At 39.0% G+C, this 22968-nt stretch overlaps 1 protein-coding gene across 5 annotated transcripts in view; it reads right to left on the minus strand.

Moving 5' to 3' along the window:
* TENM2 (teneurin transmembrane protein 2) overlaps positions 1–22968 on the minus strand; it is a 1162025-nt gene that overhangs the window by 1017129 nt on the left and 121928 nt on the right. Inside the window, exon 3 of one of the 5 annotated variants that reach the window (XM_070569063.1) lies at positions 14774–15359. The exons of the other annotated variants lie outside the window; for them this stretch is intronic. The gene's annotated coding sequence lies outside the window, so the exon portion shown is untranslated. The remainder of the gene's footprint in view (positions 1–14773; positions 15360–22968) is intronic. 5 annotated transcript variants of the gene reach the window in all.

Genomic DNA, 22968 nt, shown 5'->3' on the forward strand with positions numbered 1-22968 from the left:
CACATAGTCAACACTATATGTGTTAGCTGCTATTATTTTTGTCCATCCAAACTGAGGTGCTTAGAAAATCGCTTCATTAGCAGCATCGTGCGCAGATTATAAAAGCGCGTGCACACACACCCACACACACAGATCTATACGTCTATGTCTACACAAATACATCCCAATTTCTGTGTCATTCTCTACACGAGGTTACAAATAACCTCATTGGTTTGTACATTGGTTTCAAATAACTCAATTATTAGTTGCACCCAAGTCATCTCATTGAGTTTATGCTGTTTTATCCTTAAAAGATAAATGCCTATAGCAATATGCAATGATGCCCATGGAACCTTACATGCAAGAAAATTCTAAGGTTCCAGTACCTTCCTTTTATTTCCCATATTTCAACTAATTCTTAACCATCAGCTCCAACTATGACATAGCTACGGAATATAAATGTTGCCCAAGCACTTCACCCCTGGTCACTATCTTTTATGAACTCTAAACACATTAAAACCTGCACTGGGTTACTTCCTTGGGGATGAATACTAGACAACATATAATCAAAGGCTTCTTCCGGTGTGGTCAGCTTTTCCTACCCAGCTATACTCTAACTTCTTTGTGGATAAAGAACAAAATCACATGCCTTTTGTGGACATTGACACAGCCTGAGCCCAATAAGCACTGACAGTTTCTCACAGCTACCCTATGTAGCTATATATCTTATATACCTTCTATATTCCAAGCACTGTGCTAAGTATTTTTACATTTATCTTCTCATTTAATACCCATAATAATTTACTATTCCCATTTTACAGATAAGGAAACCAAGGCTTAGAAAGCTAAAGTACAAGGTCAGTGGAAAAGCTAGGATTCAACCACAGGTCACTTTCACCTCAGAGCCTGAGGCTCAGTCTACCAAATTGGCCGGTTTAGCAATTGCTTCCTCCATGATTCCTTTTCCAATCAGTCTGTCCACTTTGCTCTCACACTATTGTTTAGTTAGGGTTTCGTCATATCTTGCTTGCATTGTGGTGGTAGCTTTCTAGCTGCACCCTCTATCTCTCCTATGGCCTGTAGTGTAGGTGGAGAATGAGATTCTGGAAGGTATTTGGGAAGGGTCTTGGGAAGGGAGCGGAGAGCTGAGGACACCAGTGATGAACTCAGTCAGCTTCCCAGACTCGCCCGCCCTGGCCTGGAGCACACTCTCCCAGCATTCCCTCATTCCACACACATTTCCCAAGAGTGTCCTAAGTTCCAGCCACTTTAGTAGCTTCTGGGGGCACTGAGATCAAGACAGCATAGTTGTGGCCCTAAAAAACTCAGGCAAAAGGAGGGAGAAAAAAACAAAACTTATGAGCAACGAATGCCTAGGGGAAGGAGTGCCTATTCTAGCAAGTTAGAGAAGGTTTTGTGATTTAAAAAATACTAGCAGAAGGTCTTGCAGAACAGATCAGGACTCACTAAGAGCAATTCTGAAGGAGAAACTACTCTTATAAAGGCAAGGGGATACACAAAGGGCTAGGAGTGTGTGTTTGGTTGTACATTCACTCAAACAAAGTTAATTTAGTAGCTACCATGGACCAGGCAGCACATGTGACAAAACATTACAAAGATGAATTTGACATGGTCTCTGTCTTTGGAAAACTGCATGGTCCAGGCGGGTAGATGAACATGCATAATGCAAACTGATTAATTATAACACAAGGTGATTAGTGCTATGAAAGCGAATTTGCAAAGTCTTAGATGAGGTGCTTGTGAGTGGGGCCTTGGTGGCAACTTTCCAGAAGATAGAGGGAAGAACAGCATTTTCTAGAAATGGTAAACTAGACCAGTGGTTCTCCAAGTGTGGTTCACAGACCAGCAGCATCAACATCATCTGTGAACTTGTCAGAAATGGAAACTTCTGAGACCCATCCTCAGTTCTGCTGACTCAGAAACTCTGAGGGTGGGGTCTGGCAACCTGTGTTTAACAAGCCCTTCAAGATATCTGGGATGCATACTCAAGTTTAAGACTCCCCTGAGCCAGAATATAAAGAAATAGGCAAGAGGTGGAAAGGGAATGGCAAGAAATAACCTTCTATAGTAAACTGGGGCCAGTGAACCTTGTAAGCCATGCTGAGAAGTAATCATCTTTAGCCTGATAAAATAGTTACCTTTTTCTTTCTATTAAGGATGGCCCCGTGCCAAGCTTTTTTGCCCAGGTCATTTCACTCACCCCTCATAGCAGCTTCTTGTAACAGTACTATGTTTTTGCTCATTTAACATATATGAACTTGGAGGAACAGAAAGGCTCTGTAATTTGTCCCAAGTTACAAACGTAATATTTGCACTCAGCATCACACACTGGAGCCTTTAGTGTTAACTGCTTTGCTAAAACGCCTTCTGCGGAGAGCGATCATATGCAATGGGGCCTCAGGTGAGGGTGCTGAGATGCTAGAGAGTTTGAAGTAGATCCATGGTGCTATTCTTGTTGTAGGAAGCCCCTGCAGACAGTAGCTGGAAGGATCACCTGGACAGCATTGATATTTTGATAGTGAGGTCAATTGCCAAAGAGGCACCTTATGGAGGAGTTTGGGATATGCTATTACTTTGTCCAACAAAAAAGCACTAAAATGAATATTTTAATGTGTTCACACCATCCCACATTTCACAGCATTAATGCAAGTAAATGTGAGCAGCTCTGAGACCAGAGCCTCATTAAAGTAATTATTCATTAGTGGCTTTTTTTCCCTTTCTTCTTTCTTTCTTTTTTACTTTTTTTTTAAAGCTTGTACTCTAAAGGCAGGCCTTTCCTTTTCAAGACCATTACTTTTCAACCCATTTAATGTTTCCTTGTAGGGTCACGATGTTAATTTTAAGGTGATGTTTTAATGGCTTTCTAAATGACACTTTCATTGTAGTACAATGAATGCATCAAGTCACTCTTGCAGGTAGAGATGTGCTATTGACTCATGGTTATAAGGGTATGGAAATTTCCAAACTATTAATTTGAAAATGTATTAATAACCTGCATATTTAAAGAAAGTGAATAAAAGCAGTGCTGTTTTCACTAGAGCTATTTGGTGCTGGGAAAGCTGCATATAAATTGCTTTTTGAATTCCCTATAGACAATTGCTTTTGCTCATTTTGAAAACCCCTAATTCTCATTGAGAGCTTAGTTTTTAAAAGGGACCATTTTCAGACAAGGTACAAATTTGGGAAATATTTCTGCTTTTCCTAAACTAAATAAATTCATGTTCTCGGTCCAAATCAAAATTATTAATCTTTCTCGGCCAAAGATGACGTTCTGGTGGCTACACGTGACCCTGCCTGGGCGACTTCAGGTCTAGTGCAGTTTTCAATTAGACGTAAGGGCAGGTGAAGAAAAGGCACTTGTGAATTCACTGCTATATCTAGTGAATTTGTGGTTCCACTACAAATGTGCTGATTTTAGAGACTTTCAAAATAACTATACATAAAAATATAAGTCAATATAGTAATACAACAGTCTGGAGCCATAACCATTCACAGAAGTTGATCTTAAGCACTTACTTTAGTAAGCATAACACTCCAGGGAAACTTGGCTGCCTAAAATCTTCCTTAACTGCACAACTGAAATTTAAAGTGATAATCTTTGGGGTTTTTCTTGATGTAGTATTTTAAGGTAAAATAAAATGGATCTGGTTTAGCTTATAAATTAAACCCAAAAAATTATAATTTACAAAACATTCCAAGCAGTTCTATGAGGTGATGTCATTACAGTTGTATTTTTTATTATTAATTATTATGTCATCAGCATTGTTACTATTAGAAAGTAAGGTGTCTCCTTTGTGGTTTATAATTTTTCCATTTTAAATTGATAAAGAGAGATTAGCAATTAGGGAAATAGATACACCATTTTTTCCCCCTGGTTTTATTTATATCATTTAATATAAAGATGAAATTAATATCAGGGGTATTTAAAGGGAGGGAAGAAGTCAGAGAAGGGCATGCTGAGGGAACTATGTCGAAATAGAGAGGCCGCTCTAACCATTTGCCAAGAAATAGGGAAGAATTTGGAAGCTGGAGAGGGATGACGTAGGATCAGTTTCGTGCCAGCTGGTAAAGACAACTCTTCCTTCCCCAGTGGCTACCACCCTGAAATATGCCTCATCGTCTATTTATATCACTCTCCTCCCCAAACACACACTCATATCCTCATATCTATGTCCTGGTTTGCCATATTTTAGGAGTGGCTCAAGTTATCACATCTTTAGAATTTAGAATTCCCAGCTTCTCTGAATATGCATATGACATTTTGGAGGTTGCTTCAAATCTCATGAACTATGGCACCTGGATATCTTTTGTTAGAGTCATGAGAAGTCTGGGGAAAGGAAAAATACAGGTCAAGATGAAGCAGAAATTCATGAGGCAGAGCTTCCTTCCATTTTTGTGCACATACTTTCAACTAGAAATGTATTCTATCCCATGAACTCTCCATGTAGTGGTTCAGAGAGAGGAATCTAGAGCCGGACTGCCCGGTTGAGTCCCATTCCATTATTTACTGGCCGTGTGACCTGGGGCAAGTGATTTAATTGCACTGAGCCATTTTACTTACCACAAGTAAGTTAACAATTCGTACTTGAAGAAATGTTAGGAGAATTGATTTAGAAGTTGTGTGTACAGGACCGAGGGCAGTGCCTAGTGTGGAGTTGGTACCTAACACATACATTAACATACATTAACATCCCAATAATTGCACAAAGCAAGCTGCCTATTGAATATTATAGTCATCAATGAATACTTCTGTATATGTATGTATATATACTTATCTGTGTAGATAATCAAAATCTTAAGTCAGCTTAAGAGAAATCATAAAGGATATGGTTATTAACTCCAAGAGAAATAAAGGGAAAAGAACTGTGTGAAAGCATTTTGTTAAATAGTCTTCATATTTCTCTGTTAGAATCAAACAGGTTCCAGGTCTCCTCCTGACACCTCAACAGCATCAAAGGCACAAACTCTGCTCAAACTCATTCCCTAGTGAGTCTTGTCTAAACCGTAGATTCCTCAGTTCTTCCCGGTCCAGCCCATGTGTGCACCTGCACGTGGCATTTGCAGCATGCCAGAGTTTGTGATTGTGTACTCATCTTAGTGCTAACTTGCTTCCTCACTAGGTTGGACATTGTGAGAGCAGGGGTTATGAAATTCTTATTCTTTCCACCCAGTTTTGTTTTTGGCATCTCACTGTCACATATTCCTCCACAAGGACATTCACCATGTCTCTATGGACATCCAGGAACAGGGGCTCTCACACTTAGGGCACATCAGAATCACTCAGAAGACTTGTTTAAAGATGGATCACTGGACTCCACCCCAGAGTTCCTGATTCAACCCATTGAGAACTCACATTTCTAACAAGTTTCTAGGTGATGCTGTTATTACTGTTTCAGGAACCACACTGTACATTGTCCTAAAAGCAGTACAAATACCTAGTTCCACTGTGGGGAAAGACCATATACTTTTCAAAGTACCACCAGCCAGTTTTAACCAAATTCAGATGATTATAGTGAAGACACATCACCTGAAGCACTGTCTAATTGCTATAGGATGCTCTAGTTCTTGTTTTTTTTTTTTATCCACATTTAACTATCTTAGATTCTAGAAATAATGCAAATGATAACAACACTAGAAATTGTATTTGTAGCCAGTGGAGAAATCAGCTGTCATTTACTGAACATTGGCTATTGCTAGGCACTGCCAAGGCCCCTGACATTGATGACTCTTATTTGCAGGTGTTCATGTACTACCACTAGATTATAAAATCCTTTGGAAAGAAGACAGAATTTTTATAACCCTCACAGAGTCTAATACAGTGCTCTGTTTAGAACAGATGTTCAGAGAAGTTTTACCGAAGGAAGGAATATGGTATATTGGAAATTAAAAATAAAGCAATGACGCTCATTTCTATAAGCCACACAAGGACATTACACATAAGGCAACTATCCAGGAGAGATGTGTATATTAAATGCCTATCACAGGCAAGGCTTTATATAAAGTCATATTTTATATCAGTTTTCACCTGCAATTGAAGAGGGGAAGTAAGACAAGTATATAAATAATTATATCCCAAGATGGACAGAAAATAAAACAATACAGACAAATTGCTATGGGAGTCACATCTTAATATTAGGGAGATGGTCCATTGCAAAATCTCCTTCTGTCCTTACGAAAGCATTTATGGTTTTTGCTTTTATTTCTTGGAATCCTGGAATTTTAAAGATGAGAGGTACCCTCAAAACAAGCTCTTACTTTAACCCTTTGGTATACTGATGAAGAATCTGAGGTCCTGTGAAAAGTAAAGAGCTGAAAGTTATGAAGTGAATCTTCCTAGAAAACCCCTATCGCTTAACCCCTAGACTAGTGTTATTCCTAACCAGACGAAAGCTGTGGCACATGAAGCTATTCTCCATACAGACACTACTGGTCTGAATTATATATGAAGTCCCAGAAATACATATTCATATTTCTTAAAATTAAAAAATACTTTTATTAACTCAGGGCCCAAACCAGATTTCTTTACAATTACATGATCTAACAAGTCTGTCTTTTTCAACAGAACTAGAAAATTCATTGTTGATATCAAAAGCTCTTAAATATGGCATAACTTGCTCTGGATATGAATATAATTTTTATTTTTATTTTTTTTTTAAGATTTTATTTTTTCCTTTTTCTCCCCAAAGCCCCCTGGTACATAGCTGTATATTCTTCATTGTGGGTCCTTCTAGTTGTGGCATGTGGGACGCTGCCTCAGCGTGGCCTGACGAGCAGTGCCACGTCCGCACCCAGGATTCGAACCAACAAACACTGGGCTGCCTGCAGCGGAGCGCACGAACTTAACCATTCGGCCACGGGGCCAGCCCCATAATTTTTATTTTTGTGTACTTATGGATGAGTCATTTCCTTTCTGCATATACCTGGATATACCTTTATATAGAAAGTAGAATTTAAGACTCATCTGCCTTTTTTTAAGAAGAAAATATTGAACTGGGAAATAATGAAATGCAATTTTTTGGAGCTTCGTTAAATAGACATACTTTTAAAGCAGAATGTGAGGTATCCCTTTAGAGTGGGTTTCACATACACATTTGTTCCTGTGCTATACACAAGGGGATACACTGAAAAAAGATCTCAGGGTCCGTTTACTCTAGACTCCTCCCTTATGAGTTCTATCACTGGCTTATTGTAATTTCAGATAGGCTTTAAGATCCTGGGTCAACAAGAGAGAAGAACAACCGGAATCTGGCCTATTCATAGAAAGAATATGGTAGGAGACAAAAGATTCATATTAAAAAGACAAATTTCCTCTATGAAGTGGAGGAAGAAAGGATTCTGCAGGTGATAATTATATTCTTCCTCTAGTTTACTTCTTTTCCAGATATTACTTTGCACATCAATACAAATTTCTGTTAATTTGTTGAGAAACATTCTAGGTACAGCTCTCACCTTTATATATCCATGTCAGAAACACCATTTGAGGTCCATGAAATCCTGTATAATGAGACCCACCTTTGAGGAGGAGAGCTGGCTCTGGAAATAGGCATATCTTGATGATTTGAGGGGCACGCAAAGTCCTTGACTTCCCCCAAATGTATTACTTTCAATTAGCTACAACGCTGACCTCCATATCTACTTGGCTTCCTAATTCTGCCATTAGTCATTCCTTTGAGTTAGGTATTACCCATCAAAGGTCACCATTAAAGTGTATACATGCCATGCTGAAGGGGAGTGTGGACCATTAACATCCATTTACACATTTGCCTGGATTTATTAAGCTCATAAGCTGTCACTTGAGAGCACAGTCTATAAAGAAGAGAAGGCACTGAACAGGTAAATCGGCCTAGGGAGAGGGAGGGTTGGGGAGAAGAGGAGGGAAGTGAAAGGACAAGGAAGTTAATGGAATATATGCAAATATTAATGGGGCAGCCTGAAAGTGGACCACTACAAACCCTAGCAGAAAATATTTAGGAACAAATTGCCAAACAAAATAAAATTCAGCAGGCTCAGCACATTGCTCAACACATGAATCTTGAGAGATTCACTTCATTTTATTTGTTACTCATAATTAGTAAGGTAAATACAGAAATCGGGACTTTGGGACACAAAAATCGAAGATTCTAATGATGCTTTACCACAGTTTAGATTTCCACCATAGATTTACTTATAAATTAAGGTGAGCGGAATGTATCCATTAGGTTGAATGCCAAGGCTACAGGAAGAAATCTGAAATCAAGCAATTTAATCTCTCTGCCTCATTTTATCCATCTGGAGAAAAAAAAAATAGCTATAGCTATTTCCTACCAATTCTCACAGGGTTGGTACAAGATTTAAATGAGCTTCGCAATCTTTTTTGAGATTCTCTAGAAGCTGCTTGCAATATATCAAAGTATTTAAACTGTGTTCCCCATTGTATAAATTCAAAGTACTTGTCAGCACCCCATGAATGTTTTACTAAGGTCACCTGAAGGAAACACACTTATTCCAGGTTTCTATTTTCCACTCTAATCTATATAGAGCAAAGTTTTTGATCCTATCAGCTGTTTGATCTTGGCAGTTATAATCAAGGAGTTTCCTACAAAAAGAAAGAAAAGGCTATATACTCATAGAGACTTTCAGAAGACTGCACTGAGAAACTGGAGACCCAGGGGGTAGCCCCTCACTTTTCTACTGCCTGAGACCACTGAGCAGGACCCTAAGGCTCCCTTTCTTGAGAGATGAGTATACTTAATCTGGCTTCTGCCTAACTCTCCAGCCTCCCCAGGTTCTGCTGTCTCCCTCACTCATGCCTGGCCCTGCAGGCAGTCTTTCTGTTCCTCAAACACTCAGGCTACTTTTAGCTTTAGTGTCTTTGCACTTGCTATCCGCAGTGCCTGGTGTGTTCCTCCGTCAGATCTTGGCCTTGCTGGCTCTTTCTTCTCCTTCCAGTCTCAACTAAAAAGTCCTCTTTTCTGAAGCAACTCTCCTGACCAGCTGCCCTACTGCCATGTTTTATTTGTTCCATATCACCACCCCCAGGTCTTTACTGTTTTCATAATTTTCAACTGCCATCTGATACTATCTTACTTATTCATTTATTTATTGCCCGCCTCCCACTGGAAGATAATCTTCACGAAAGCTGGGACCTTATCTGCATTGTTAAAAGCTGAGAATCTAGCACTAAAAACAAACCACATGAAAAAGTGCACTGGACACCCAGTCAACCTTGGCAAATATTTACTGAAGAAATGAGTGAAGTATCTTGGCACCGGCAGCCACATGATGTGGTTTTCTTTGCAGTCATGCTCCTAACTAACTCCGCGACCTTTGTCAAGTTCATTGATGCCATGGGCTTGGATTCTTTATCCTAGAAATGGATATATGAAGCATATATGCTTCTGCTTTGCCCTGCTGCACCCATGATGGGCATATTTAGTTGATCTTGTCACTTTTCCACCAAGCCATATGGGCTTCATATTCTTTGTCAGCACAGCACTCTAAGCAGTCACTATTAAGACTTTTCTGATGGCATCTGAGATCTCTGATGATCCTTTCAGCCTCTGCTCAAATATGTATGATTTAAGAAAAGGGCCAAAGAAAATCATACATTAAAGTCCCTTCCACTTCTGTGTCTATGTCAAAAGTAATAGGTGAAAATTCTCCCAAGTTGAATCAAAAGTGCCAAAAAATTAGGTCCATGTACCACGACCTAGAAAGAGGGCAGCAGGAGGTACTAGTAAGGAATCTAAAAGGTCATAGCATCAGCAGGCGGCATGAATATCTCAGAACGTCAACTCTTGGTGACTAACTTTGTATTTTCCTCCTCGTCTGAAGGTCTGGTTTGGCCAGATAAGACTTTTCAACATTGTGAGAAACAGTGAACTTCACTTTCATGCTTTCTCCTCAATTCAAATCCCACGGTGGGTTAACAGTCAATATGACTTTGTTGGAGTCCTACTAGTAACTATTTCTGTATCCATCTCTACTTCCCCACCTCTCTCAAGGGGATAAGGTTCAAGCCTCATCATCTCTCAGCAGAGTTTTTCCAATCTGTACTTTCAGCCTTTTCTGGTCTGGCCTTCTCCCAACCTTTCTTCCACTCAGCACGAGACTGCAGTTTCTCAAATAGAATCCCTGCCTCTCGACCATACCACTCGCCTACTGAAAATGTTTCGGTGGCTTCCTTTCTCTTTCAAGGTAGTGCCTACACTCTTTAACCTCACCCGCAGAGCCCTTCCTGACCTGGCATGCCATGGTACTTACCTCCCTCCTGACCATGCTCCAAGGCTTACTTCTCTATCTCTGTCTTCTACCCCATCCTAATCGGCCTGACTCAGCCTAGGAGACTAGACTCACATCGTGTTCCCTGCAGGGTTTCCGTAGCTCAAGCCCCATCCCCGGGCTCAGATGCGAGTCTCAATGGAAACATACTACACTGTGTCTATACTTATCATATCACTTGCTACAGCATCTTATAATTATATTTCACTTTCCCTCCTCCACCAGAGAGTTCTTAGAGAAGGGAAACACTGATGGTTATCATTGCCTCCTTCATGGGTTGCACGGTGGCCTCCATGAAGCAGGTGTTCAATAAACATGGACTGAAAAATAAATTTTAAAAATGGGACCTATTTCCTGCTTTGGGGGTCTGCCTGTCTCAGAACTTTTTCTTTTTTGTTGTAATAAGTCACCAATACCTAGCAGAGTGTTCACTACATATTATATGTACATATATCTTATATTAAATAATATATTTAAAATTCATAAGTTTTATGTATTTATATATTTACATATTTTCATGTAAAAAACACATAGTTACTTTCTAAATCCTTCAAAAACGTTAACTGATTTTATCTGTATTTGAGTTAGGTGTTACTTATATCCTCATTTACAGATGAGGAAACTGAGGCAGAGAGAGACCAAGTAATTTGCCCAGGGTGACACAATTAATAGGAGGCAGAGCAGAGATGTGACACCGGCGGCCCTTGGAATGGATGCATGCATGCATACACATAGGAACAAAGCATAGTTGAGTCCTCATTATTGTGTTAGGGAGAACCTTCAATGATTAGAACTAGGCAACACCTTGTCAGCTCTTTCTACTTTCACAATCAAAAAGCCTTTCTTTTCTCATAATACTAACCCTCAAGCCCTTCTGCAGAATAAAGAGTGAAGGATGAGAACTTGAGAGAGGCTAGAAGAAGACAGAGCAAAATACACAGAACTCTGTCCTGCCCTTGCTAAGCAACATCTGCTCCCCTCCCTTCCCCTTCACTTGTGATATATTGGCACATAAGCAGCACTGTTACTCATGAGAAAAATTACAGTCATCAAGGTTATCTCCCCAAGAAGCAACTCTCTTTCTTTATTAATATGCTTCAGATTGTTGCAACACTACAAAGCCAAAAATAAGTTTTCTTTGATCAATAAATTGTAGGCTGAGAAAGAAAATACTAATTTTCCATTTCTTTGAGACCCAGCACTAATATATAACAGAGCTTTCCAAAAGTGTTCTCAGAAACCTGATATAGAATTATCTGAAATTACACTCGACCATCCCTACAAGATCATTCTGTTCTCTGCCACTTTAGAGAGGTGTCTTCTGGACTTGGCAGGCATTTTTTATAGAAATCTATGTGTACAGATATATTTTTCTATTTAAGTATAAGCTTGGCAGAGAAAGCATGATACATCTCCAAGTCAGTCCCTCAGAGAAAGATTGTTGAACTCTCGCTCCCCTGTCAATTTTGGGCTTCAAAACGTGCCCGTTTCACCTCCAAGAGGAATTTCATTTTTAATCCAGTGTAGAGAGGAATATCAAGCCTTGCCTTCCATGCAATAAAATGTGTATAATATCAAACAGCCCACAAACCGGAAGAATGTTATGAATAAACATGAATGGTCACGATACAACAACAGCAACTCTTCTGGAGGCACATTTAATCACATATTGAATCAGAGAGGCCGTGTTGGATGGTTGAAAAGCACCGGATAGATACTTCGTGCTAGGATTCTAGTTGTGGTGTTAGCCTTGCCAAGAGTTTTGTTGACTTATTTAAACTTTCAAGCTTTCCTTATCTCTAAAATAGTCATTCTCCACCGGGGACGATTTTGTCCCCCCAGGACATTTAGCAATTCTGGATCCATTTTTGTTGTCACCACTGGGGAATGGGGGAAGGAATGCAACTGTCGTCTAGTGGGTAGAGGCTAGGGATGCTGCTGAATATCCTACAAGGCATGGGACAGCCCCCCACAACAAAGAATGATCTGGCTCATGTTAAAAAAAACTGCTCTAGGGCCAGCCCGGTGGTGCAGTGGTTAAGTGCGCACGTTCTGCTTCTCGGTGGCCCGGGGTTCACCGGTTCGGATCCCGGGTGCGGACATGGCACCGCTTGGCAAGCCATGCTGTGGTAGGCGTCCCATGTATAAAGTAGGGAAAGACGGGCACGGATGTTAGCTCAGGGCCAGGCTTCCTCAGCAAAAATAGGAGGACTGGCAGTAGTTAGCTCAGGGCTAGTCTTCCTCAAAAAAAAAAAAAAAAAAAAACCTGCTCTAAAATAAAGTAGGATTAGATGACCTCTACAGATCTATCACCCTTGTGATCCTAAGAGGTATGATCCAAATACGAGATCCATTCCTTTCTCATTTTCACAGGCATAAGGGATTTGGGCTTTCATTCTATTTCCTTCTATGTTTTTATGTTTCAGGTTCCTAATCCTTCTGAGGAAAGGTCACAGAGATAAAACTAAAGAGGGCAGGAAGTTAACTGATTCAGTGAATCGTTACACAAATATTTATTGAGAGCTTTCTATGCTCTGACCATTTTGTGAGGCCTCATGACACAGTCATGAACAACTGATGGAACACTTAACAGTATTCCCGAGTTCCAAACTGCGGTATCTTTAAAAATAATGTCTGGACTCAGTGGGTTCACTTCTTCAGGTCCCATAAGCCATATGTGGAATAGTGGAGACTCATTCACTACCATGCGTACTTACAATAGCATCAGATAAAACATTCTGGTGGTAAACCTTAAATTCTTAGTGATTTCAAAGATAAGAGAGGATAGTTGTTTCCACATTCGTGTGAAATTCATTATAATAAAGTCAGGCAAATTGAAAGACAAAACTAATGCAGAGAAATTTTTGAATTGCAAAATATCTAAAGGAAACACTAGTGTGCCAATTTACATTCCCAAAGCATTTTTTACTGTTTTTTAAAAAATCTTCCTGGTGCCAGCCCAGCAGTATAGTGGTTAAGTTCGCACACTCTGCTTCAGCAGCCCAGGGTTCACTGGCTTGGATCCCAGGCACGGATGTTCACATTGCTTATCAAGCCATGCTGTGGTAGGCGTCCAACATATAAAGTAGAGGAAGATGGGCATGGATGTTAGCTCAGGGCCAGTCTTCCTCAGCAAAAAGAAGAGGATTGGTGGCAGATGTTAGCTCAGGGCTAATCTTCTTCTTCAAAACAATGCTTTCACATATAATATCTCACATCTTTAAATCAGTTCTGAAATAGTGTGTAATATTTATTTGACCCATTTCATGGGTCAGGAAATTGAGATTCAAAGATAGGGTACCGTGAATCTATCACCCAAAGGTTGGAGTGAAGGAATGCTCTAATGCATCAGTACTAATGAATTACAACAGTTATACCAAAGCACCAGCTCAAGCGATGGCCCCACGGCAGTCACAGAAATGCACTGCTCACATCTTCTGCTTCAGACAGCAACATCCCTAGCTGTTGTCTCTCTGGGTCCACTACTACATTCCCAGAGTCCTTGCTTCTACTGCAGCCTGAGACTTTTCCTACTCAATCTACCTTCCTTCTCCTTCTTCTTTCACACATCTCAGACCTCCATTATGATCTGAAATCTTTCCCTGCTACTCCTGCTTCTTGCCCTTTATCCCTCACAGATATTTCCCTTAATAAATCTGCTGCACGTATAATCCCATCTCAGCATCTGCTTCTCAAAGGATCTGAGCTAAGACAGGGCTCTTCTGCCTCATGCAGGAACAAGTATTATCAGAGTGCTTACCATGTGCCAGGCGACATGCTACTTGCTTTATAAGTATCTCATTTAATTTTCAAAACAACCCTATCAGGTGTGCATGTATTATTATTCCAGTTTTATAACTGAACTGTCCCAAGATCTCTTAGCTATTTCCTGGCCAACAGAGGCTTCAGTCTAAGCCACATGACTCTGTAGACCCAAGTCCTCTTAACCACTATGGTAAACTTTCCTAACCAATTTTATTTTTTATAGACAGACATTACTACTAAAGCATGTTTAATTCATTCCTTAATTAAAATTCTTTTTTTCAACATTGCTTATGCTATTTTTTCTTACACTATAATTTATTTTCTATTTTTAAACTTATTTTTAGCTTCCCAAATAATACATGAATGTGTTCTTATTCTAACAGAATCAAATAACACAGAAGCAGAAACACTATTTATAACCAACTAACTACTGACCGTAGCTTTTGAGGAGGTGAATTTCAATGAGTATTTCCCTATCTGAATTATTCTTTATTCCAAGAGAGTTAAGTACAATGATATTTGAACCTACAATTTGAATCTTGGTGTTCAGCTGAGAATAAGTGGGGGGGACTCGAGGGGCTGTGGGTTCCCTAAATTTTAAGGAGTGAATCCAGGCAAAAATTCAGCCCTTATTATTAAGAAGAAATACATATGACTGCAGCGAGGAATTCATCTTTTAAAGGGGATAAAATGTCAATGTAGGTGCCCTCAGATTTTTTTTTTTTAAGCCAAAGTGGAAGTTGCTCACCTCTCAGAAATCATTTTGTAGACTCTGAGACTAGCCCAGCCTCCCGAATTAGACTCCCAGAACCAGCCCAGGTATCCTTACTCCTTCAGAGTCTCCTTTCTGTGATCTCTCCTTTCTTGTGCAAATTCAGCTTTGGTCACCTACACACTCTTCTGTAACAAAAGTTACTTATTTTTAAGCATATGATCTTGGATCTCAGCTTCAAGGTCTTCTGGAGTTGAGGCGAGATGACTTTGTATTTGCAAATCCAAGTTGACTCCTGTACTCTCACTTGATGCTAATGCCCTTTACTTCTCATTCAAAGTTTCGAATATCTTCTCTCAGCAAACAGAGAAGGCACGGATAAGGCGGCATTCCCTTCTCTAGTGCTACATTTCAACTTGATCTTTTCACTCTCTCTGTCAAATTCAAATGTCACTCCACCATTCATGTGTATGGGGAGGATTCTAATAGACACCTCTTCGGCTTCTTTCAAAATTGCTTCAATTCCTCTGAAGTCAAAGGCCTTTTCAACCACTGGAAATTATCTATGGAATCCATTAACATGACTTACTCAGTACACAATACAGATGCTGTTGAGCGTTCACTAGAAAAAAGAGAAGGTAAAATTAAAAAAAATAAAAAAGGAGAAAGCAAATAAAGGTTTAATAAAAAAAATAAGGAAAAAAAATTAAAGGAGGATTTAGATGTGGAATTTCTCACAAAGAATTCTAACGTGTGAGTAAGCCTTCTGAATACTTGTTACTTCCTTGTCGAGGTAAACATTCAGTTAATTTTAACAGACGTCTTTTGTAGGAAACATTAGTGATTATTTTCCTGATAAGACAAGTGGACAACTCAGTAAATTTAGCTCTCACAACTTGCAAGTGAGCTTTTAAATATGAAAACTTGCCAGATTAACTCTGATTTTTCCCAAATAAATGAAAATCTGATTAACGCACCCCCCCTTTGCCACTGTAAAATTAGGCTAATAATTTAAAACCATGTGTCTGCAGGCTATGTACTGACATGGGAAATACTCAAAGTTTTAAATGAATGGAAAGGGCAGGGTCCAATACTGTGTTTGCACTGTCAACTTAATTTTGTCAATACAGATAGATAGATAGTTAGATAGATAGAAAAAATAGTTTGACAAAAACAGAAAACATAAAACAAAATGGTCACTCTGGGAAGTGATGTGGCTCTTGTAGTGGTGGTTTGGGGAGGAGTGGCATCATAATGCTTAAAGATTGGAGGTCTTTTGTGTGGGGCTAAAACAGGCTGAAGATCATCATCACTCCTCTGGCCGCATCCCAGTGAGGAGCAGAATGGGCACACCAAGCTTGCTCAGATGTGCCCTTTGTCTATACTGATTTTTACAACCTTATTTATGCCTCATAAAGCTTGTGAATAAAACTGATCATTGTCTATGAGTTTTATTCCTACTATATTTGTACTCATTCCAAGTCTTCTAGGATGAAGGATAAGACAGTTAACCTACGGTTATCTTCGGGTGGGGAGAGGGAAAATATTCCCTTATAGTTTTATAAACTTTCTACAATGAGTGTGTATTGCTTCTATAATTAAAATGTCATAAGGTAAGATAAAAGGTTACATGAATTTTACATAAGGTTCAAGGAGGTTGACGCTTCCTATGTATTTAACTTCTTAAAAAAGTGAATGTTCTAAGCCTTCAGGGCAATCCTAGGGACAGACATGAAATGATGGACCCTGGCTCTGCCACTGCCTACACATGTGAGCCCCTTTGCAACTCATACAACTTCTCTTTTCCAAAATAACTGGATTATGTACCATTAAGTTCCCATATTAATTCCTGCTAATTCTCCATCCTCAGTTAACCCTGAGGGTCCTTGATCAATAACTTATCTTCCAGGCAATGGCCTGTTTCCTTCCTAGTTTTCCACTCCCATCAACTCCCATGCACCCTTGCCTTAACCTCTGTATATTTTTGGCAACTCATCTAATGCTGCTTCCAACTCCCCTATAGGCATATCACTTTCAGGATATGGTTTGGAGATCATGGAATTTAAAACTTTAAATTCATACTGTTTTCCAGAGAACAGCATCTCTCTCTCTTCCATTCTTATTACCATATGCTAATTTGACTATAGTGCATTTGGAAAGAGGCCACTGTCATGATGTCATATCTATTTGGCCCATATCTCTTGATGCCACACCTCTGTTCTAATTGCTCCATTCGTACTGTGAATTTCCCAATCTTCCCTTAGGAAAGCTCCCTGGAATTTCAGAAGAGCAGCATGATGCCAGATTGTATAGATTGGAACATTTTCAATTCGTGAGATTCAACTGGCAATATTAAAGAATTAATTATAATGAAAATGCAAAGAAACAGAATCTTCAGTGAATTCCATCTGGGAACAGTCTTTTCTTAGGTCTCATACAGTTTTTTGAACCAACTTAGCCTCCTATTTTCTCTTTCCTTCACTTAATGTGAAATATCGAATACTACGAGATATTGGACTTAAAAATTTGATAGAGTCTATCATCAGATTTCAACTTGTTCTCAAAACAATTTATTACCCGGGAAAAGTAGCTACATATCTAGCCTACATTCCAAATGTACGTGAACATTTTTTCCCCAAGGGCCTGACATATCTTAACTACTCTGAGATGTTATTACATACATATAAAAGGATTGAATATGACTCACTAGGAAACTGCCAAAGATTTACACATCTCATATTGAGTTAAAACAGCTAGTAATCTAGGTGGGAAGAATCTATGTCCACTTCCCACAGTGACGTGAGAAGGAGAAAGACTATGGTATTCATACCCTGCCAAACAAAATTCTTTGCTGTTTACCTGAATGATTTTTAGGTACATTGGCTCATCGCTCATGTTTAGAAACAATGATGAAGTTGTTGCCAGGAAAACAGCTTCTGTGTGTCATATATGGATTAGCCTCCTCCTTGCCCTGCGAGCTCATTGTCAATCATTTTAATGTCCCAGACCAACATACATTTTGCAGTGTGTATTTTTGTGTTAAGTCACAATATGGCAGAATAAAGAAAAAAATGACAAGGGAATTGATATCTAGTACATGTCAAGGCATCTAAACGTATGACCAAGCAAACAAATGAATAAATCTAACGCAGAATTAAGAGAACATGCTACTTACACTAGTAATTTGGGCAAGGTATAATAAAAGGGAATGAAAACAGTAATAAAGGACATGATACAGACAAATTAACTCAATAATTTTATTGTACTAGTGTGTAAAACAGTCTCATAAAATTATCACACCTCATCTGCTATAAATAGATTATATTTGAGCATAAAGGTTCCCTCAAAATGCCTGTGTTTTATGATTTCTGCAACTTAAGAAAAGAAAGGAAAGGAACTAAAGTACCAAAATCTGCATCTGTTGTTTGAGTGAAGCCTGGGTATATATGTTAATGCAAACAACAATAAATGTAGACACCAAACATAAAATAGATGACAAACCTGAACCTAGGGAAGGACTTGGGTAAGCCCTCATCCACAGAAAATGGCTCTGAACTCCCATTGGTTTTCCTAGGTCAATAAGCCCTCCCTCCCTACAACATCGATCCTTCATTGAGCTGACACCATAGGATGTCACTTTGGTTTCTTTTTGCCTTGTGTAGCTTAATAAATATACCTGATTTTTATAATAATAATAATAACAATAATAATTGTGCCAGTGTACAAAAGAGTTATACCCTGGTACAGATTAAAACTCAACTACTTAGACGCATCAATGTCAAAACTGACATCATCAAGACCTTGCTCAAGATCTAATGTGTAATATTTTGCTCTTCTGGGTTGTAAGAGACTACAATACACAGATTATTGATATTGTCCATAAATGAGAACGGTATGTACAGCTGTACCTAAATAAACCAAAATGGAAGGAGGATGTTTGTAGAAACATTCCTGCAAAATTATTTAAAATAATATAATGTATTTCAAACATTCTATGAAAGGATAAGTTCAGAAATTTTTGTTGGCCAAAATCTTTATTTCCTTGAATTTCTCCCAAGGAAACCTATTCAAGGAGTTAGACCTTTTGAGACACAGATAAAACTGAGAAGACTCTATGCTGGGCAAAACAACCGGTCAAAGGGAAGAATGAATTTGCCTGCCATATTTCTGTCGTTTCTTTTTCTTACAATGAATCAAAGTACAAATTCTCAAATACAGGAATATACGTGCATGAGAAATGGTCATACACAAATTTTCCATTATACAGAGATACATTATGTGGCGCTGCCAAAAATGCATTGATTATAACCAAATAAGATAGTATAGTTTCAGCTCATGAGAACTTAGATTTAAACAGTGAACTTAACCGCTGCGCCACCGGATCCTAAGTAAAAGAAAAAACTTAAGGGATGTCCAAGGTCACAAAGCTGGTAAGTGGCAGAGGTGGACCACAGATCTTCTTACTTCCAATTGATTCTGGAAAATTCTTTGATTTGATGCATTTAACTGATCACTCAATCAACCAGATTATCCAGAAATAGATATCTCAAATGCCTACAATATTTATGTTGGGTCATAATATAAGCAGATTAAATGAGTTCTAGCATTAATGAAGACTGAGCGTTGAACTCAGACGGAGGAAGAACTTTGCAAATTTCGGTTCTTTCTTCAGTTACCAAGATGGATCCTCTCAAGATGGAATGGCTTTGATTGGTTAGGCTCCTAACTGACGTCTCTTCTTGCTTCTCTTTACAGTCAACAAATAGAATTAGACTGTTTTTGTTAAAGGAACATGCCTCTAATTCTTTTACATTGTTACCTCCCAGTAAACAAGGTTAGAAGTGAAAAAGGTAAAGAAAGATTGTTTTACCATATCTGATATATCAAATCTAAAAGTTAGGAGCTGTGTGGTTTGGCACCTATTCAGCAGTGAGCAATTTGAGGTATAAAAAGACTAGCCACAGGGGCTGGCCCCGTGGCCAAGTGGTTAAGTTCGCGCGCTTCCCTGCAGGCAGCCCAGTGTTTCGTTGGTTCGAATCCTGGGCGCTGACATGGCACTGCTCATCAAACCACGCTGAGGCAGCGTCCCACATGCCACAACTAGAAGGACACACAACGAAGAATGTACAACTATGTACTGGGGGACTTTGGGGAGAAAAAGGAAAAAAATAAAATCGTTAAAAAAAAAAAAAAGACTAGCCACAGGGCAAAGGCTGGGTAGCAAACTACCTCTCCTGTGGGGGCCCTCAACCTCCTCACCCCTGACCCTGCCCTGCTCACATGGTGGTTAGTTATCCTAGTAATGTCAAAAGAAATTGCTAGGAGACAACTTAGGAAGTTAATCTAATTCCAAAGCTTATAAACTTTTTTCTTTAAATTACTCTGAAAGGCAAGAAATAAGACTTTTCCTAATTCCATGGCATAAGAGTACACCATATGGCCAATAAAAACTCTCTAATATTCTGCCAGCAAAAAGACTTCTGTCTTCATTTCCATTACTCTAAGGCCCTAAGGATCACACATGTGGTAGGGGGTGGGGAACATAATAGTTACTAACATTTCCAGGGCAAAGTTTGGGAAATGCTGGTACCAAAACTAAATATTGAAAAACCAAAGAATGGATGTTCCATTCACTTCCATCATTAGGGTTAAAGTGAGAAATGAATCCTAATGACACTCTTCACAGAAATAGACCAAAGAATCCTAAAATTTATATGGAACAACAAAAGACCCCAAATAGCCAAAGCAATCCTGAGAAAAAAGAAGACAGTTGGAGCCATCACAATCCCTGACTTCAAAATACACTACAAAGAGGGGCCAGTCCAGCGGCATAGTAGTTAAGTTCAGTGCACTCTGCTTCAGTGGCCTGGATTCACTGGTTCAGATTCTGGGCACGGACCTACACTACTCATCAAGCCATGCTCTGGCAGCATCCCACATACAAAATAGAGGAAGATGGGCACAGATGTTGGCTCAGGGCCACTCTTCCTAAAGCAAAAAGAGGAAGATTGGCAACAGATGTTAGATCAGGGCCAATCTTCTTCACCAAAAAAAAACCCAGTACAAATCTATAGTATTCAAAAAAGCATGGTACTGGCAGAAAAACACACACATAGATCAATAGAATAGAATTGAAAGCCCAGAAATAAAACCACACATCTATGGACAGTTAATTTTCGCCAAGAGAGCTAAGAACATACAATGGACAAATGAAAGTCTCTTAAATAAATGATATTCGGAAAACAGGACAGCCATATGCAAAAGAATAAAAGTAGACCATTATCTTAGACTATCCAAAAAATTAACTCAAAATGGATTAAAGACTTGAATGTAAGACCTGAAACCATAAAACTCCTAGAAGAAAATACAGGCAGTATGCTCTTTGACATCAGTCTTAGCAGCATCTTTTTGAATACCATGTCTACTCAGGCAAGGGAAACAAAAGAAAAAATAAACAAATGGGATTACATCAGACTAAAAGGCTTCTGCAAGGCAAAGGAAACCATGAATAAAACAAAAAGACAACCTATCAACTGGGAGAAAATATTTGCAAATCATATAGACAAAGGGCTAATCTCCAAAATATATAAAGAACCATACAATTCAACAACAAAAAAACAAACAACCCAATCAAAAGGTGGGCAGAGGATGTGAACAGACATTTTTGCAGAGAAGATGTATGGATGGCCAACAGGCACATGAAAAGATGTTCAACAGCACTAAGTACTAGGGAAAGGCAAATCAAACTACAGTGAGATATCGCCTTACACCTATCAAAGTGGCTATAATTACCAACACAAAAAAATAACAAATGTTGGAGAGGATGTGGAGACAAGGGAACCCTCATACACTGCTGGTGGGAACACAAACTGGTGCAGCCACTGTGGAACACAGTATGCAGATTTCTCAAAAAATTAAGAATAGACATGCCATTGGTCCAGCTATCCCACTGCTGGGTATTTATCCAAAGAACATGAAATCAACAATAGAAAGAGATTTATGCACCCCTATGTTCAGCGCAGCATTATTCACAATAGCTAAGACACAGAAGCAACCCAAGTGCCCATCAGCAGATGAAAGGATAAACAAGATGTGACATGTATATATATGATGGAATACTATTCAGCCATAAAAAAGACAAAATTGTCCCATTTACAACAGCATGGATGGACCATGAGGGTATGATATTAAGTGAAATAAGCCAGGCAGAGAAGACAAACACTGTATGATTTCACTCATATTTGGAAGATAAACAAACATATGGATAAAGAGAACAGATTAGTGGTTACCAGAAAGGAAGGGGGTGGGGAAATGGGCAAAAGGGTAAAGGGGCACATATGGTGATGGATAAGAACTAGACTATGGGTGGTGAGCACCATGCAGTCTATACTGAAACTGATAGATAATAGTGTACACCTGAAATTCCACACTGTTATAATCCAATATGACCTGAATAAAATAACTTTTTTAAAAAAGTGAGAAATGATGGGGCTGGCCGGGGGGCGTAGTAGTTAAGTTCGTGCACTCTGCTTTGGCAGCCTGGGGTTTGCAGGTTCAGATGCCGGGTGCAGACCTACACACTGCTCATCAAGCCATACTGTGGTAGCATCCCAAATATAAAGTAGAGGCAGACAGGCAGAGATGATAGCTCAAGGCCAATCTTCCTCAGCAAAAAAAGAGGAAGATTGGCTGGCCACAGATGTTAGCTCAGTGCCAATCTTCCTCACCAAAAAAAAAAAAAAGAAAAAGTGATAAGTGAACTGTATTTAAGAGTGTAGAGACTTGGAATCAAGAAACCAACATTCATAAGCATTCTCTATTTTTTGTTCAATGCTCAGGACTGCTCCTAATAGTTTTCTTACAAAATGTCCACTTTCTGCTGTATGCAAAATTGGCCAATGTATGCTAATATGAGGAAACAAATAATAGTTTCAAGAGTCTTTTAAGCTGAGTCAAAATTACTGTTTCCTTGTGAACATTTCATTACTCTGCATCCATTTTATCAAATGAGCACTGTTCAGTTATAATTAGTTCTTGGGGGTTCTGTCCTCTTTACTTAAAAAAAAAATTAAAAGCCTTTAAAAGTGTTCTATTTGCCCATAAGGTCTAGCTGTATTAAATAGATAGTGCCTTACCATTTTCTAATATACAGTAAAAAATACCATAAAGTTTTGCAATTAGTTAAAAAGTCAAAAACTCAGCAAGAAGTCCAGTTTTTTCTCTCAACTATC

The sequence above is a fragment of the Equus przewalskii genome, chromosome 13 (genome assembly GCF_037783145.1).
Source record: "Equus przewalskii isolate Varuska chromosome 13, EquPr2, whole genome shotgun sequence".
NCBI classification, from domain to species: domain Eukaryota; kingdom Metazoa; phylum Chordata; class Mammalia; order Perissodactyla; family Equidae; genus Equus; species Equus przewalskii.